The sequence below is a fragment of the Moschus berezovskii genome, chromosome 18 (genome assembly GCF_049115385.1).
Source record: "Moschus berezovskii isolate FMDL1 chromosome 18, NW_MosBer_1.0, whole genome shotgun sequence".
Lineage (NCBI taxonomy): Eukaryota > Metazoa > Chordata > Mammalia > Artiodactyla > Moschidae > Moschus > Moschus berezovskii.
Window position 1 is genome coordinate 55,586,731 of NC_142477.1, and position 17,631 is coordinate 55,604,361.

At 43.9% G+C, this 17,631-nt stretch overlaps 1 long non-coding RNA gene across 1 annotated transcript in view; it reads left to right on the plus strand.

Annotated features, from left to right (window-relative positions):
* The first annotated feature begins 395 nt into the window (after positions 1-395).
* LOC148774993 (uncharacterized) overlaps positions 396-17,631 on the plus strand; it is a 61,047-nt gene continuing 43,811 nt past the window's right edge. The window contains exons 1-2 of the long non-coding RNA XR_016035206.1: positions 396-521; positions 1,248-1,360. This is a non-coding gene — a long non-coding RNA (uncharacterized LOC148774993). The remainder of the gene's footprint in view (positions 522-1,247; positions 1,361-17,631) is intronic.

Genomic DNA, 17,631 nt, shown 5'->3' on the forward strand with positions numbered 1-17,631 from the left:
CCCTGCTCCCCACACTGTCCACATCTCAGTTCTGAGGCAGCCAGAATATATCACTGTGTGGGAGCCACTGTGCTTAATATCTGTTTGAACTCCTCTCAGTTAGAAGGCTATTGGTTGGTGTAAGTTATCTATTGTTTTGTAATAATCCCCTTAAACAGAGCAGTTCACAAGAACAATCGTCATTGAGTTTGCTCATGAACTTGCAGCTTGGCAGGGACAGCTTGTCTTCCCGCACACAGTGTCACTCAGGGGCATTTAAAGCTGGGGGTGACCTGCTGGCTGGGGGCTGGGACACTCTGAAGGCTCACTCGTGTGCCTGGCATTTGACATTGCCTGAGGCTGGGATGTTAAGTTGGAGCCGTCAGCCAAAACACCTACACGTGGCTTCCCCATGTGGCGGCTGCCTTTCTCTCAGAGTGGTGGCTGGGTTTCAAGAGTGAGCTTCCCAATCAACAAGGCAGAAACACGTGGCATTTTTATGACCTGGCCTCATGTGCCAGCACCATACTCTTTTGGTCAAGGTAATCTTTGTTCAATTCTGGAAACTTTCTTCTTTGACACTCTTTAAATAATATTCTAATTTACTTGTTCTGGTCCCATCTGAAAGAGCACTAATCCCTCTTATATTTTGTTATCCATACAGATTCTTTCCCTTGTCAATATTTTTCTTCTCTTTGTCATTATGTTCTGCTTCTAAGTGAAACTCTTGTGTTTATCTTCTACATATGATTTAATTTTCGACATTCTTAATGCTGCTGTTTTAAAGACTTAAATTCTACTGCAGCATTTTAATTGTATCCTTTCCTTAACTCTGCAGGTTTCTTTTAAACTTATTTTTATGTCTAACCCTTTTATCTTTTTATTTCCTAAAATCAGGTTTTTATTAACAAAGAAAGCAATTGCTATCGAAATTCTTTTTCTAAATAGTAAATCATTGTCCCACACTGCTTTCTTCCGCCTCTTTCTTTCATGGTCCCCATGTTTTTTGGTTTTGTTTTCTGTCTGCTCATCCTTGAATGAGAAGAGAGCTATTCCAGCACAGCAGTTACTCTAAAATGATGGCTGTTTGCTTGGGTCCTGTCGCATCCTCCTGGTTGCAGTTTGATACATTTTCCCATGTGTTCAGCTCAGGGGCTGGTGCTTTGAGATGATGCTTATAGGGATCTAGTGGACTGGGGAGATGCTGGAGGAACCTGACATCCTGGAGCATCACAGTGAGGAAAATTCATTTCTGTTCTATGCTGTAGAAGTTGCTACACCCGTTGCCAGTTTTCTGCAACCAGAGCAAACTGTGGGCATGAGTTGGCAGCCATGGGCGTTACCTCTGTCCTAGAGCAACTGGCCAGCCTCCTTCTCTCAGGTAAGGAAGATGTTTCTCTTTGCACTTGGTGGGTGAGGTACTGATGAAGATGAAGAGTGAGAAGCAATTGAGACTTGCCCAAGGTTGCCCACCCAATTTTATTTATGAGAGCAGGCCTCGGGTTTCTTGTCTTCTGCAAACTTCTCTATATGCTTCTTAGTCCCAGCTCATTAGTAGATAAAATCTGTTCACACAAGTTTGTAGGGCTTCTCTAATCCTACTTATCTGAGAAAGGAAGCACTGAGAACAACTTAATTGACTTTCAGTGTATACACGCGATGTTTTTGCTCTTGGATCTTTTATTGTCTGAAAACTATCGGTTTCTGGTTCATTCCACTCTGAGGGAGGAGGTGAAGGTGAGTGGTGCAGAAAGATGGACATAGACATTAGAGTTTAGCAAACTGACTCTCAACGGATTCTCCTCAATGTCAAAGAAGAGCCAGTTCTGAAGAAATTGGACGTGGGGAGAATGTTGTTTAATTTAAACTCAGGGTGTTTGAGAGAGAGGCTGCAGCTTCCAGACAAGAAAATCCTGCCTGGCCTGCTGAGTAGGGAGTGAACAAAGAGTTGTACCAGGCAGATGCAAAAACAATGTATGGGGGAAAGCTCAATTCTGTGTGACCACTGAAACGAGAGCTCTGTGGGAACTGTGTAATTATCACTCTGAGGGGTCATTAAAGTCCTCATTTAGTTTTAAAGCAGTGGCGGCCCTCAAGGACATGCACTCCCTTCAAACACAAAGCAGCTCTGTGGTGCCAGGACCCGTATCTCCTCCTGCACTTTTCTTCTCCAGGGAGGAAGAAATGGTTTACCACACATGTTTGGAAGGTACTGATGGGAGAGCAGAGCAGTGAACAGATTCTTCCCTTGCTGCTTCTGCTGATTTCTTTTCTCAACGGTATCTAGCAAAATGGCTCCTATTTCATGAGGGAGAAGAAAAGGCAATCTCCAAGAAATCATTGGGCCTCTGAGCTGGATGGACACAGTCAGAGCTGGTGTTCCTTGGTGTTTCCAACCCCCATCACCATGCCCAGCTCAGCAGCAGCAGCTGTGGGCAATAATGATTGACTCTACTGTGTATGAGGCTCCAGGGAACCTGAGCTGCTAGAGGAGATCATTCCTGGCTCAGGGGCTTACAGTCAGATGAGAAAGGTAAAAGTACACAAGAAAGCTAAAACAAAGCCTGACACAACTACAACCCCAAATTTCAAGACAGTCGGTGCTGAATGAATCCCTGTGGAGTGGCCCAGGCAGCAGGAGTGGCCACAGAGGCACCTCAGGAAGGTATCTGGCTGTGAGTCAGGTTGGGGAGAAAAGGTGGTAATAACGTCCTATCTGATCACTACAAAATCCTACAAGGAGGATGTTATTAGTATCCTCATTTTAAGGATAAGGAAGCAAAGGATCAGAGGAGCAGAATGAAATGAACTTGTATATCCTACTGAGTGACAGGCACTGTACTCAGAATTTACAGCAGGGCTTTGTTTAAGCCCTGCAACAATCCTGCAAACTATTATTGTGAATTTGACTATTCTAATTTTACAGCCAAGGAAGCTGATGCTTAGCACCATTGATTTAACTTCCTAGACCACACAGCTGGTATATGACTTCAAGTCCTAACCTTTTTCCAGTTTCACCACGTATATGATCTCAACAAGTAAAGAGAAAGTGAGGGGACAGTCATGGCAGGGTGGGTAGCATAGGCTGAAATGTACCTGATATGTGTGGAAATGTACCTGGTGTATTTGGGGACAACCCAAATGTCTATGATGACCATAGCAGGGTCTCTGCATGTGAGTAGTCAGTAGATTGAGAGGTAGTCAGGTTCAGATTTTCTTCCTTTGAACATAAATTCAGCAGGGATGGGGTAGATATGTGGAAGGGGTGTCTGGAGAACAGCCAGATCAGTTGGAGAAGTATCACAAATGTCAGAATGAATGAGAGGCAATACAAAGGAATGCCAGCCAGCTTGGTTTAATCACATTTGGTCTAAGAATAAACAGTGGCATTAATGTGGCATCAAGATTTTAAGCACCAAAAACAAACAAAACCAAACAAGAAACAACCAAATATTGAAACAAACTAATAACTTGACATTTGAATCAATGTATCATGAACTATGAAAACCCAAACCCTTCCTTCAAAAGTCCCATGCAAGCTCTGCTGTACTCAGTGCTCCCGACCCTGCAGCAGGCCACTATTGACCCACACCTCTGCCAGAGACTCTTGGACACTCACGGGCAAGTGTGGGCCAGTCTCTTGTGGGGTCACTGCTCCTTTCTCCTGGGTCCTGGTGCACACAAGGTTTTGTTTGTGCCCTCCAAGAGTCTGTTTCCCCAGTCCTGTGTCAGTTCTGGTGGCTCTATGGTGGGGTTAACTGTGACCGCCTCTAAGAGGGCTTATGCCATACCCAGGTCTGCTGCACCCAAAGCCCCTGCCCCTGCAGCAAGCTGCTGCTGACCCATACCTTCCCAGAAGACACACACACAGTCCCGGCTCAGTCTCTATGGGGTCTTTGGGTCTTAGTGTGCACAAGGTTTGTTCGAGCCCTCTGAACATCTCTGGAGGGTAAGGGGTTTGATTCTAAACGTGATTTCGTCCCTCCTACTGTCTTGCCTCATACATTGTTGGTGGGAATGTAAATTGGTATAGCTACTAGGGAGAACAGTATGGAAATCCCATAAAAAACTAAAAATAGAGCTACCATATGCTCTAGCAATCCCTCTCCTGGGCATATATCCAGAGAAAACTCTAATTCAAAAGATACATGCACCCAGTGTTCAAAGCAGCATTATTTATTATAGCCAAGACATGGAAGCAGTCTAAATGTCCATCGACAGATGAACGGCTGAAGAAGATGTGGTACATACACAACAGAATATTACTCAGCCATTAAGAGGAGTGAAATATTGCCATTTGTAGAAACATCGATGGACCTAGAGGTTATCATACTAAGTGAAGTATGTCAGAGAAAGATAAATGATAGGAAACTAACACAATATATTTTAATCAACTCTATTTCAATTTAGGGCTTCCCAGGTGGCGCTAGTGGTAAAGAACCCACCTGCCAATGTAGGTAGACCTAAGAGATGTGGGTTGGGTCCCTGGGTCGAGAAGATCCCCTGGAGGAGGAAATGAAAATCCACTCCAGTATTCTTACCCAGAGAATCCCTGGGACAGAGGAGCCTGGCGGGGTACAGTCCTTGGGGTCGCAGAGTCAGACATGACTGAAGTGACTGAGCATGCATATATTTCAATTTAAGAAAAGATCCTCTTAACTGTTATCTGTATGGGATCCTCGGTTACCTCTGACTGCCACTTGGATTATTGGGAAGCAGAGGGAAGGGAGCACAGGGGCTTGAGGTGCATTTGCTGAGATCCGTAGTCATTCATACTTTCAGTATTTATTTATCGAGAACCTACAGTCTTGCAAGGGCTCCTCTAAATCTGGGCACACTTCAGTCAACCAAGCACTCATGGAATGTCCAGTCTAGAACCCATTTCCTCATCCCACGGGCCCAAGGGGAGGATTACAGTGGGGTGTTCTGGGGGTGCACATGTGGCCTGTGATAATGCCATAGGCGCGGTAGAGGCCACGCTGAAAAAAAATGCCAGCTCTTCTCTGGAACTGCGCATTTTGGGCTGAAGTTCAAATTCAGTCACACAGCCCCTGCTTCAGAAGGTGGTGTTTACACGCCCCTTGGTTTTTCCAAAGGGGAGTTGACGAGGGACTGGGTTGCCCTCACCTCTTGCTTCCATCTGAGGCTGAGAAATCCTCCTCCTTCCCCTCTTCCATCTGGCACTTCTGGGACCTCATCTTGTCTCTGTGACTGCAAGAGCAGAGTATCAGGCAGACTTGGGAAATGATTTTCTTGGAGAAACTTAAACTGCAATAGTTTGTACAAAGGGTTCTTTATACCTCACCACACTGAATTTAATTTAGAGGAAGCTTGCAGACTCCAGATAAAGCATTTTATTCTTTATATATTTATTATCTTTGCCTTGGTCTATTTTAGTGAACATGGAAAACAAAACTTAGCCTGAATGGAGAGCCAAAAAAAAATTTTTTTTTAAACATATAATAGACCCAGCCCACAATCTTGACTGTTTTTTTTTTCCTTTTTTCTTAAGTTTCTTTGCTCAGTTGGGTTCTGGGCCCTTTCTGCCTTGTCTGGTTTACACTTTGGAGGAGATAGACGACCCCTGAGGCTGGTCTGCTGTAAAGTGGGAAAAGTTCCACTCCTCATATTCCTTCCACATGCACAGCAGGTTTTGCTTGGCTGAGTGTCTGTCTCTCTCCTTGAATGCCTGCTTGTCCTGGGGAGACAGGCACGCTTATTGTTCTTGGAGGGGGACAGGGTTGAGTTACAGCCTTTCTCTCAAAGAGTCGTTACTGCTCGGAAGCCCCCAGCAGTCTGCTCAAGCCCAAGGGCGGTGTCGGATCTCAAGGCTTTCCACAACGCTTGCTGTCCCAGGGCCCCTGCCTTTTCTGCGGGCGGTGGAGCGGAACCAGCACTCAGGAATAACAGTCCTGGATTCCGTCCTGGCTTCTCCATGTATTAGTATCAATGGACAATCCCCTTTGATTTTCAAGTCTTACATTTTTCTTCTATAACAAAAGTATATTGTTTCCTCTGAGAATTACTGTGAAGGCCAAGTGTGACAATAGATGTGAAAGGCATGTAAATTGCACATGCTGTATGAGCAGTTCGAGTTTATTCCAGTTTGCTCTGATTCAGGGTTTAGATGATCGATGGTTCAGTGTTCCTTGTGCCATGGTGGCTCTGACAACCCACTGGCAGGGATTTGGGTCAGTCGATGGATATGGAAAGCGGGGGTCTGTGAGGAATCGTGTGATGAGCGAACAAACGCAAATTTTATAGAGGGAGGGCTGCAGGCAGTTGATGGGCTTGTTTAGGGAGGGACTCTGTGAGACATAGAGTCTCATTCGGTGTCGGCTTGGGGCTTGAAGCACAGAGCAGAGAGAAAGCTCTTCTCTGAGCCTCTGCACAGAACTCAGTGTGGCTACAGCGTGGTGAGGGCTGCCAGGAGGACAGGGCAGACCTGCCTCAGGCATCATGCTGTCAGAGGGCACTGTTGTTCATTTGCTAAGTTGTGTCCGACTCTTTGTGACCCCATGGACTGTAGCTTGCTTGGCTTCCCTGTCCTTCACTATCTCCTGGAGTTTGCTCAAACTCATGTCCGTTGAGTTGGTGATGCTAACTAACCATCTCATCTGCTGTTGCCCCCTTCTCCTCCAGCTCTCAATCTTTCCCAGCATCAGGGTCTTTTCTAGTGAGTCAGCTCTTCACATCAGGTGGCCAGTCCTTTGCATCAGTCCTCCCAATAAATATTCAGGGTAGATTTCTTTTAGGATTGGCTGGTTTGATCTCCTTGCAGTCCAAGGGATTCTTAAGAGACTTCTCCAACACCACAGTTCGAAAGTATCAGTTCCTCGGTGCTCAGCTTTCTTTATGGACCAACTCTCACATCCATACACGACTACTGGAAAAGCAAGGGCTTTGACTATATGGACCTTTGTCAACAAAATGATGCTTCTTCTTTTTCGTACACTGTCTAGGTTTGTCATAGCTTTGTCAGAGGTCATTGGCACTAGCGAATGCATCAGACTTGAGTGCTGTCTTCCCAGGGCCTTCCAGAAGTGACTATGTTGGGGCTTTGGGAGGAAGATGTGAGGGCTATTTGTGAGCACTCAGGAGACTTGCCCTGGGTTCTTTCAGACATAGCTGGTCTGATATGGAGACTGACAGGAGGCTGGAGGGCTTGTGCCATTCAGGTGGGAACAGAAGCTGGTGAAACTGAGTTACCACAAGGTAGTGAAGCCCAAGGAACTGGAAGGACACAAGCATAGGGGATTATCGTGTTAGGCCCCTCTGAGACATTAGGTTAGAGGCGGAAAGGAACCAACTTTAGAGTCAGATAAACTAGGGCTCAAATCTGTGCAACTTAGGGCAACTCATATTATCTCTTTAATACCATTTTTTTTTAAATGGAAATATGACTACTCACTCTGTAGAGTAATTGGGAAAATTAGAGATAGTATATATGGTGGGCATAGCAGAATACCCACCATGTGATGCATAGTCAATATATTACAGCTCTTTATATTATCTATTATCTTTCTATTATCTATTATTATCTTTATATTATCGGGCTTCCCTGATAGCTCAGGTGGTAAAGAATCCGTCTGCAATTGAGAGACCCCAGTTCAATCCCTGGGGTGAGAAGATACCCTGGAGAAGGGACAGGCTACCCACTCCAATATTCTGGCCTGGAGAATTCCATGGATAGTCCATGGGGTTGCAAAGAGTCAGATATGATGGAGCAACTTTCACTTCACTTCTTTTATCAGCATCCTTCAGTCCAGGACATGTGTTCCAATGTTGGCACTGCAGGGATTGGAACAATTGCTGACTTTCATGAGCAGTTCACAGGGGCACCTTGTCCCATTCCTTATGACCTGAGGCTGTTGGAGAGCTCTTAGAGATGCTCTGGTGTTTAGGTCCAAGGGCCAGAGTGTATCTGTAGTTGGGCAGGTTGAAAAATGTACCTGTCATTCAACTCACCATCCTGTCCCCTGGAAAACCATGTGTATCAGTTTCCTATTGCTGCTGTAACAAACTGCCATACACTCAGTGACTTAAAGCAGCACAGATTTATCACTTTATAGTTCTGGAGGTCAGAAACCAAAATGGGTCAGCAGGACTACATTTCTTTGGAGGCTTTAAAGGAAGAATCTGTTTCTTTGCTTTTTTTCAACTTCTAGAGGCCGTCTGCAACCCATGGCTTGTGGCCTCTTCCTTCATCTTCAAAGCCACCAATGTGGCATCTTCTGACCTCTTTTCCTCTGACTTTTCTTCCACCATCACAGCTTCTTCTTCTGACTTGAGCTCTTCTGCCTCCTTCTGCCTTATAAATACCCCTGTGATTTCTTTGGGCCCATGTAGATAATTCAGGATAATCTTCCCAGCTCTATGCTGCTGCTACTGCTGCTAAGTCACTTCAGTCGTGTCCGACTCTTAGCGACCTCAGGGACTGCAGCCTACTGGGCTCCTCCATCCATGGGGTTTTCCAGGCAAAAGTGCTGGAGTGGGGTGCCATTGCTTTCTCCTCTTCCCAGCTCTATATCCTTAACTTAATCATAACCTCCAAGTCCCCTTTATCTTGTAAGGTAACACACTCACACTCACAGGTTTTGGGGATTAGGATGTAGACCTCTTTTAGGGGGATTTATTCTGTTTACCACACATACCTCCAGTGTGGGACTTGAAAGCAACTCTACTCTAGGGTCCTGTTTTGGATCTGGAGAAGGACTGCTTCTGGCCTAACACTTCCTCTGCAACTGTTGTGGTATTTTGTGTGTGTCTTTCTTTCACCAAAGCAGCTTTACACACTGCTTGTGTCTTGTTAATCAGCCTCTTATCTTTTCCCTCTTATTGTCTAGCATAGTGCTCTGTTCATAGTGGGCACTCAGCGCATATGTCTGCTAAATAGATAGGTTTATGTCTGAGCAATCCTTGTGTGTGTTAGTCGCTCAGTTGTGTCTCACTCTGCGACACCATGGACTCTAACCCTCCAGGTTCCTCTGTTCACGGAATTCTCCAGGCAAGAATACTGGGGTGGGTTGCCATTCCCTTCCCCAGAGGATCTTCCCAACCCAGAGATTGAACCCGAGTGTCCTGCATGGCAGACAGATTCTTTACCTTCTGATCCACCAGGGAGTAATCCTGGGACATTACTAGTTACCAAAGGAAACCCTGGAAAAGGGAGAGGATACCAAGTGTGGATAGTTTAGACAAAACCAGGACTCCCTGTGAGTTTGTTCTGCCTGGAGATCTTAAAATTACTTGGAATTTTCCAGAGAATCCTCTGGATTACTCACCGTACAGGCACAGATGCAGACAAGCTGCCCTCTCTCTCTCTCAAAAGGTAACTCGGGGATATAGAGGAGATGCTCCCACCAGGGGAGGGCCGGTATTGTCTAAGTTATGATGTTGAGGATAACTTAAATGTTTCTTTAAAGCACATGGGGGAAAATTTTTGGAGTAGTTTTTAAAATATACATTGTAAATGAGGAATATAAAGCCTGGAGGTAGCCAGTTTCTGGTATGGAAAGAGTGACAATATGAGAAACGAAGAAGAAGCAGTGAGTAGTCAGGAGCCCTAAGGAGAGAGTAGAGGGAACCTCTGTATTGGTCTCCTATAGACGTTTTGACAAAGTACCAAAAATTGGGTGGCTTAAAACAACGAAAACTTATTGTCTCACAGTTCCGGAGGCTGGAAGTCTGAACTCAAGTTGTGGCAGGGACTTGTTCTCTCTGATGGCTCCAAGGCAGAATACTTCCTTGCCTTTTCTAGCTTCTGGTGTTTTCTGGGAATGCTTGGTGTTCCTTGGCGTATAGATGCATCACTCCATTCACATGGCTGTCTCTTGCTGCATTTCTTCACATCATCCTCCCTCTAGCTATTCTGTCTCTGTCCAAATTTTACCTTTCTAGAAGAACATCAACCACATTGGATTAAGATCCCCTGCCCCCAGCAATGACCTCACTTTAACTTCGTTGCCTCTGTAAAGATCCTATTTCCAAATCAGATTGCATTCTAAGGTACTGGGAGTTAGGACTTCAATGTATCTTTCTTTGGGGAGGCAAAGTTTAACTCAAAACCTCTTCGATCCAAGATGGCAGTTCAAAGATTAGACTGGGAAGCAGAATTTATAAGCAACCATAAACGAAGAATGGACTGTCAGGATGATTTTAAAGGAAAGAATGGGCTAGAGTGAAGAACCTGATGGAATATATTGGATTGGCCAAAAAGTTCATTCAGGTTTTTCATAGCATTGTACAGGAAAACCTGAACAAATTTTCTGGCCAACCCAATAGTATTTCTTAGGTCATATCTAGCTTTTATTGATTTGGCACGATCTGAGTTGGAACTCTGAACATATAAATAGTCACAAAAGCATACTTACTGACACTTAGTGTGTCAGAAAACTGTGGGAAGTCTACATTGGCTAAAGGTACCTCTTAGGAGGCAGAGGGAGATGTTTTAGGGTTAGATCATGTGGGACCTCAAATGGCTATTGAGGACTATAGTTCAGTAGGGAGTGGGTCCAGGGAGGGTTCTGTGCAATCCAATGACACAATCAAAGCTGAGTTTTAAAAGGTAATTAAAAAGTGGTGGAGGTTAGATTAGAGTAGGGAGAAATGAGATGTGAATCTTCCAAATAAGAGTCTAGAGCAAGAGATTAGGTGAGAGATGAAGAGGGCTTGAACTTCGGTGATGACAGTGGATTGATTTAGGAGGGGAGACGTGTGAAGGTATCATTTTTCCCTAGGGCTGGGCTTGTGGCTGAGGGGACGGAATCTGAGTCTTAGTTTGTGACCCTCACTGAAGGAGATTGTAAGGGCACTCAGCATCATTAGATATTTGAAGTTGTTCAGCTAAGACAGTTGTGTTTTGTTTTTTGTCTAGTTTTTTTGGAGAGAATTTGGTAAGCTGCTACATGGATTTTGAGGCAGTTAAAAGAGATCAACCCAAGGAATGAGGAAAACTGGGGAAAAGGAATGAATGATCTGCGTATTTGAAGTAAGTCAAGAAGCTAGATAATGTTCCTTGATAGGTTTCCCTGTATATGACTCTGTTACACCAAATTAAAAGATTTCACAGTCTAGGAGAGCCTTCCTGTGGAATGTAAAGATTTCAGACCATGGATCCAAAATAACCAAAATCTCCAGAAACACTCATTCCTATTGTGATACCATGCTATTTATTTTTCACAGAAGACTAGATTGAAAAAAAAATCATTGTACTGAATTTTTGCTTTATTTTCTTTGGAACCTATGCAGGGTACAATGGATGAAGTGATAATTGCTAGCCCCCATCTCTGGTCAAAATAAGCAAAACTTTGAATTAGACTTGGGAGTTCTCCAAGATACATTACTAAAGGACTTTTGGTTCCGTGGCTTGAATTCCATTGTCTTTTCTGTGACTAGCTGAATACTCTTTTTGCTGTGTTTTCAGAGAAGGTGAGCTTGATTCACGGGAACTTGAACACAGTGCAAAAGGCAACATTTGTGTTGCTAATATCCATTCTTAGAGCCTGGGAAATCCCTAGTGTTTATGACTTCACTAGCTCTGCCAGAGAAAACAGCAGTAGGGCATAGGCAGAGAACACAGGGCCTGCAAGCAGCTACTTTAGGCTTAGATGCTTTTGATGTAATGGGTTACCTCTGAAGCCTCCTTGTCTTTTGTTATTAGCCACCAGCAGAGAGCGGCAGGAAATAGTATGCTTCCTTTGAAGAAAGCAGGATGTGGTGCCTTGCTGGCTTCTGGTGTCAGGCATAGGATGATGCAATAAGTGTGCCTTTGGCAGTTTGCTGTCAAATTAAATTGTGGAGCCTTTAGATGTGCCCACCACATGAATTGATGTGCTGTGCTCGGGATGCTGTCTATATAGCTCGAGGATCATGGGGCAGCCGAGGGGCATTGGATGCACACAGAGGACCAATCTTCAGTGGCTTTTTTCCTATTTAGAAAGCATCGTTCTTCTGGGTTACTGCTGGTATCCACTGTCTTTCTCCACATCTGTCATTGATCAAGGATCCAGTGGAGAGAAAAGAAAATGACTCTAGCAGTATATCATGAGCAGTGGTCAAGGCCCAAGACAAGGAACAGTGATTCTGGTTCTAGAACCAGCTCTGGGTTTCCTGCAAGTGTTCATGCCATGGCTTCTGCTCTGCTCACAGGCTCCCAGGGGTTCTCTTTTCTCCTATGTGGAATTGGATCAAAAATGGAATTGGTCTCTGGAATTTCTCACAAGGCCAAGAAAGAAAAGAGAACTAGTATTTGGTGAGAGCCTACTATTTAGCAAGACTCCTTCCAGATGCTTCTGTTACCTCCTTTAATCCTGAGCAATCCCTTTCAAGTATCATTATATGATTTTAAAGATGATAGAACTGAGGCTTGGAGAGGTTTACATTCATAAAAGATTCAAGCAGCAGAGCCTAGATTAGATTCCAGGTTTGGCTTTGCTCCGTGTCACTGAACTGCCCCTGTCACTGTGAGTTTTGGGCTAGAAGGCAGAAACTCCACTTACCAGTGTCTTTTACCGCCAGACTGTGTAGCTTTGCATAAGTCTTCCCACCTCTTCCTGCTTGGTTTCCTTGGTTAAATACTAGGACAATAATTCTGACCCCCTCAGGAAGATCTGCCGAGGGCTAGAGTTTGTTGCAAAGAATAAAAGCTTTAGAAAATATTAAATTAACATTTACTGTAAGTCCACAAACATAGACAGTATTAATGGAATGCTTTGCTTTTCTCTTTGTTCTGTTCCAGGCACTATGCAAACCAAGTGGGCCAGGCCTGGTCTCAGCCCTCCAGGCACATGTGATAGCTGCTTAAGTTAGATTTGTTTTAGGGAATAAATAGGAAAAAGAAATATATCAGTAACTGTACCAATACAACAGATACAGAGCATAAACAAACTGGTTAGAAACAAAATGTGTTTGGAGTAAAATTATCTTGCAAAATCCTGAAAGAGAAAAGGAATGCTTTGGTTAGAATAGGTCCCAGTGAAAAAAGCTACTCCTCTTCTGGTAGGTGGTACATTTTCCCGGCAGTCATAAGAAAGTATGGAAGGCAGCTATGCTCACTGTGATACCACCGATGTTGCTAGTGGGAAGGTTTGAAAACAGTTAACTGCTGGATGAGGAGCAGATGGAGAAGCATCCCAGATGCAAGAGAAGCACCTAGAAGACAAGTTTAGAGACAAGAATGGGATGTGTTGGAAGGAAAGAGGGAAGGAAACAACTAGGATGTCTGAGTGACAGAGAGAAGTGCTGCAGTCTGGGGGTGCCTTTGGAACTTTGAGATGTGTGTTTTATAAATTGAGGTATTGTTGATTTACAATATTGTGTTAGTTTCAGGTGCATAGCAAAATGATTCATACACACACACACACATATATATGTATATATTTTTTTCCATCATAGTTTACTAGACGATATTTAGTTCCTTGTGCTATATAGCATATATTTACTGCGTATCTATTTTATATATGGTTGTTTGTATCTGCTAATCCTATGCCCCTAATTTACCTCTCCCCCTCACATTTTCCCTATGGTAACTATAAATTTGTTTTTTATGTCTGTGAGTCTGTTTCTGTTTTGTATACATGTTCTTTTATATTATTTTTAGATTCCATATATACATGATATCATATAATATTTATCTCTTTGTCTGAATTACTTCACTGAGTGTAATATTCTCTAGATCCTTTCATGTTGCTGCAAATGGAATTATTTTGTTCCTTTTATGGCTGAGTAGTATTCCATTGTATATATATTCCACATGTTCTTTATCCATTCATCTGTCGGTGGACAATTAGTTTGCTTCTATGTCTTCAGTTCCGTTCAGTTCAGTTCAGTTGCTCAGTCGTGTCCAACTCTTTGCGACCCCATGAATCACAGCACGCCAGGCCTCCCTGTCCATCACCAACTCCCGGAGTTCACTCAAACTCATATCCATCAAGTCGGTGATGCCATCCAGCCATCTCATTCTCTGTCATCCCCTTCTCCTCCCGCCCCCAATCCTTCCCAGCATCAGAGTCTTTTCCAGTGAGTCAACTCGTCGCATGAGGTGGCCAAAGTATTGGAGTTTCAGCTTTAGCATCAGTCCTTCCAGTGAACACCCAGGATTGATCTCCTTTAGAATGGACTGGTTGGATCTCCTTGCAGCCCAAGGGACTCTCGAGAGTCTTCTCCAGCACCACAGTTCAAAAGCATCAATTCTTCGGCGATCAGCTTTCTTCACAGTCCAACTTTCACATGCATACATGACCATGGGAAAAACCATAGCCTTGACTAGACAGACCTTTGTTGGCAAAGTAATGTCTCTGCTTTATAATATGCTGTCTAGATTAGTCATAACTTTCCTTCCAAGGAGTAAGCGTCTTTTAATTTCATGGCTGCAATCAATATCCGCAGTGATTTTGGAGCCCCCAAAAATAAAGTCTGACACTGTTTCCACTGTTTCCCCATCTATTTCCCATGAAGTGATGGGACCAGATGCCATGATCTTTGTTTTCTGAATGTTGAGCTTCAAGCCAAACTTTTCACTCTCCTCTTTCACTTTCATCAAGAGGCTTTTGAGTTCCTGTTCACTTTCTGCCATAAGGGTGGCTGAGTTATTGTAAATAGTGCTGCTGTGAACATTTGGGATGCATGTAGCTTTTCAAATTAGAGTTTTCTCTGGATATATGCCCAAGAGTGGAATTGCGGGATCATATGGCAACTCTAGTTTTAGTTTTTACTTGTTTTCCATAGTGGCTGCCCTAATTTACATTCCTACTAACAGTGTAGGAGATCTTCTTTTCTCCATACCATCTCTAGCATTTACTATTTGTCCCCTCATAGCTCAGTTGGTAAAGAATCTCTCTGCAATGCAGGAGACCCAGGTTCGATCCCTGGGTTGGGAAGATCCCCTGGAGAAGGAAATGGCAACCCACTCCAGTATTCTTGTCTGGAGAATCCCGTGGACAGAGGAGCCTGGCGGGCTACAGTCCACGGGGTAGCGAGAGTCGGGCATGACTGATCGACTAAAGAGAGAGAGAGAGGGAGAGAGAAGCTTTTTAACGATGGTCATTGAGATGCGTGGTTTGTGTCCTGCGTCTGATCTGTCTGATCCTAGGTGGTAAGAAAAGAGAAGCAGAGCTAAAGGCTCTGAGGTGGCAGGTGCACTCAAATACAACAAAACCGTGAGAGGCGTGCCCGGGCCCTAGCTGGCAGAAGTGAGAGTGATGGTTGTAAGGGCCAGTGTTAAAATTGCCTGATGATGTATTACATGATCCTCTCCCAAATCTGCTTGTCAAAACTGTACTCAGCTTCGAATGCCACCTCCTCCACGAAGCCTTTATTGATTTCACTAAACCGGTTATCTTGTCTCATTTCTCTGGACACCCAGCGCTGCTTTTACCTTTTCTTCAGGGGCTTCACACATTCAGCTGGACTTTCCAGTTACTTTTGTACTTGCCATGTCCATCTAATTAGTAATCTCTTTCAAGGCAATGGAGCACTTTATTCATTTGAGTGGTTCCCATTCTACCCAGGGAAGAGATTGTTTGTGGAACCAAATGGAAGCAGTAGTGATTTGAATAATAAGGATGTGGCAGCACTGGGAATAGCAGGCACTGAGCCAGTAGTTCTTGCCCGAGAAGGGGCATGTGTGGGTTCAAGCCATGACTTTGAACATCTGAGGCTATTTTTTTGGTCTTCCATTGCATGCCTCTCAGCCTAGTAGGATAATATCACTCACTCTCCTGCTATATCCATGGGGGAAACAAGGAGGAAAAGGAGAGAAAAGTATCAATATTAGGTACCTGCTATGAATGGGAAATAGATGGGGAAACAGTGGAAACAGTGTCAGACTTCAGTTTTTTGGGGCTCCAAAATCACTGCGGATGTTGATTGCAGTCATGAAATTAAAAGACACTCACTCCTTGGAAGGAAAGTTATGACCAACCTGGATAGCATATTAAAAAGCAGAGACAGTACTTTGCCAACCAAGGTCCATCTAGTCAAGGCTATGGTTTTTCCAGTGGTCATGTACGGATGTGAAAGTTGGACTGTGAAGAAAGCTGATCGCCAAAGAATTGATGCTTTTGAACTGTGGTGTTGGAGAAGACTCTTGAGAGTCCCTTGGACTGCAAGGAGATCCAACCAGTCCATCCTAGAGGAGATCAGTCCTGGGTGTTCACTGGAAGGACTGATGCTAAAGCTGAAACTCCAATACTTTGGCCACCTCATGCGACGAGTTGACTCCCTGGAAAAGACTCTGATGCTGGGAAGGATTGGGGGCGGGAGGAGAAGGGGACGACAGAGAAAGGGATGGCTGGATGGCATCACCGACTTGATGGATATGAGTTTGAGTGAACTCTGGGAGTTGGTGATGGACAGGGAGGCCTGGCGTGCTGTGATTCATGGGGTTGCAAAGAGTCAGACAAGACTGAGCGACTGAACTGAACTGATGATCAGCCAGAAGTTTCTTTTTTTTTTTTTTGGTAATTAATTTATTTTTTATTGGAGGCAAATTATTTTACAATATTATATTGGTTGGTTTTGCCATACATTGACATGAATTCGCCCCGGGTTTACATAAGTTCCCCCTCCTGAACCCCCCTCCCACCTCCCTCCTCCCTTTATCCTCCCTCTGGGTCATCCCCGCATGCCAGCCTCGAGCATCCTATAACATGCATTGACCCTGAACTAGTGATTCATTTCACATATGACAACATACGTGTTTCAATGCCATTCTCCCAAATCATCCCACCCTCACCCTCTCCCATAGAGTCCCAAAGACTGTTCTATACATCTGTGTCTCTTTTGCTGTCTTGTATACAGGGTTATCATTTGCATCTTTCTAAATTCCATATATATGCGTTAGTATACTGTATTGGTGTTTTTCTTTCTGGCTTACTTCACTCTGTATAATAGACTCCAGTTTCATCCACCTCATTAGAACTGATTCAAATGTATTCTTTTTAATGGCTGAATAATACTCCATTGTGTATATGTACCAAAGCTTTCTTATCAGCTCAATTCCAGAAAAATAAATGACCCAATCAAAAAATGGGCCAAAGAACTAAACAGACATTTCTCCAAAGAAGACATAAAGATGGCTAACAAACACATGAAAAAATGCTCAACATCCCTCATAATCAGAGAGATGCAAATCAAAACCACAATGAGATACCATTTCACACCAGTCAGAATGGCTGCTATCCAAAAGTCCACATGCAATAAATGCTGGAGAGGATGTGGAGAGAAAGGAACCCTCTTACACTGTTGGTGGGAATGCAAACTAGTACAGCCACTATGGAGAACAGTGTGGAGATTCCTCAAAAAACTGGAAATAGAACTGCCATATGATCCAGCAATCGCACTCCTGGGCATACACACCGAGGAAACCAGAATTGAAAGAGACACATGTACTCCAGTGTTCATTGCAGCACTGTTTATAATAGCCAGGACATGGAAGCAACCTAGATGTCCATCTGCAGACGAATGGATAAGAAAGCTTTGGTACATATACAGAAGTTTCTTAATTGTTTGGATTTCCTTGATTATAAAATGACATTGATTTTAGAACAATATTTTTTGGGAAAATTAAAAACAGCTATGTTCCATCAGTAATTCAACTGTAAGATCCGTTTTGATCTTGGTAAAGGGTTTCTGGGATGTCATGTGAAGCTC